Raw genomic sequence first — 1,989 nt, forward strand, 5'->3', positions numbered from 1 at the left:
GCTCTGGGTAGGACTTCAAGTACTGTATTGAATAGGTAGGGAGAAAGTGGGCAGTCTCGTCTAGTCCTTGAGTTTAGTGGGATTGCTTCCAGCTTCTCACCATTTACTTTGATGTTGGCTACTGGTTTGTAGTACATTGCTTTTATCATGTTTTGTTTGGTACTGGAATTCCTGATCTTTCTAAAACTTTTTTCATGAAGGGGTGTTGGATTTTCTCAAATGCTTTCCCAGCATCCAACGAGATGATCATGTGGTTTTTGTCTTTGAGTTTGTTTATATAATGGATTATGTTGATCGATTTCTGTATATTAAACCATCCTTGCATCCCTGGAATGAAACCTACTTGGTCAGGATGGATGATTGTTTTGAAATGTTCTTGGATTCGGTTAGCGAGAATTTTATTGACTATTTTTGCATCGATAGTCATAAGGGAAATTGGTCTGAAATTCTCTATCTTTGTTGGGTCTTTTTGTGGTTTAGGTGTCAGAGTAATTGTGGCATCATAGAATGAATTGGGTAGAGTAACTTCTGCTTGTATTTTGTGGAATAGTTTGTGCAGTACTGGAATTAAGTCTTCTTTGAAGGTTTGATAGAACTCTGCACTAAACCCTGGCTAAATCCTGGGCTGTTTTTGGTTGGGAGACTATTAATGACTGCTTCTATTTCTTTAGGGGATATAGGACTGTTTAGATCATTAACCTGATCTTGATTTAACTTTGGTACCTGGTATCTGTCTAGAAATTTGTCCATTTCATTTAGGTTTTCCAGTTTTGTTGAGTATAGCCTTTTGTAGAAGGATCTGATGGTGTTTTGGATTTCTTCAGGGTCTGTTGTTATGCCTCCTTTTCATTTGTGATTTTGTTAATTAGGATGCTGTCCCCATGCCCTCTAATGAATCTGGGTAAGGGTTTATCTATCTTGTTGATTTTTCTGAAAGTAAAAGCTCCTTGTTTGGTTGATTCTTTGAATAGTTCTTCTTGTTTCCACTTGGTTGATTTCACCCCTGAGTTTGATTATTTCCTGCTGTCTACTCCTCTTGAGTGAATTTGCTTCCTTTTTTTCTAGAGCTTTTAGGTGTGTTGTCAAACTGCTAGTGTGTGCTCTCTCTAGTTTCTTTTTGGAGGCACTCAGAGCTATCCTCTTAGAAATGTTTTCACTGTGTCCCATAAGTTTGGGTATGTTGTGGCTTCATTTTCATTAAACTCCAAAAAGTCCTTAATTTCTTTCTTTATTCCTTCCTTGACCAAGGTATCATTGAGAAGATTCCGTTTCCACGTGAATGTTGGCTTTCTATTATTTATTTTGTTCTTGAAGATCAGCCTTAGTCCGTAGTGATCTGATAGGATGCATTGGACAATTTTAAATATTTTTGTATCTTTGAAACCTGTTTTCTGACCAATTTATATGGTTAATTTTGCAGAAAGTACCATGACGTCCTGAGAAGAAGGTATATCCTTTTTTTTTTCAGGATAAAATGTTCTGTAGATATCTGTTAAAACCATTTGTTTCATAACTTCTGTTAGTTTCATTGTGTCCCTGTTTAGTTTCTGTTTCCATGATCTGTCCATTGATGAAAGTGTTACGTTGAAGTTTCCCACTATTTTTGTGTGAGCTGAAACATGTGCTGTGAACTTTACTAAAGGTTCTTTAATGAATGTGGTTGCCCTTGCATTTGGAGCATAGATATTCAGAATTGAGAGTTTTTCTTGGAAGATTTTACCTTTGATGCGTATGAAGTGTTCCTCTTTGTCTTTTTTGGTAACTTTGGGTTGGAAGTCGATTTCATTAGATATTAGAATGGCTACTCCAGCTTGTTTCTTCAGACCATTTGCTTGCAAAATTGTTTTCCAGCCTTTCATTCTGAGGTACTGTCTGTCTCTTTCCCTGAGATGGGTTCCCTGTAAGCAGCAAAATATTGGGTCCTGTTTGTGTAGCCAGTCTGTTAGTCCATGTCTTTTTATTGGGGAGTTGAGTGCATTGATATTAAGA

The sequence above is a fragment of the Mus musculus genome, chromosome 7 (assembly GCF_000001635.26).
Source record: "Mus musculus strain C57BL/6J chromosome 7, GRCm38.p6 C57BL/6J".
In the NCBI taxonomy this organism is placed as follows: domain Eukaryota; kingdom Metazoa; phylum Chordata; class Mammalia; order Rodentia; family Muridae; genus Mus; species Mus musculus.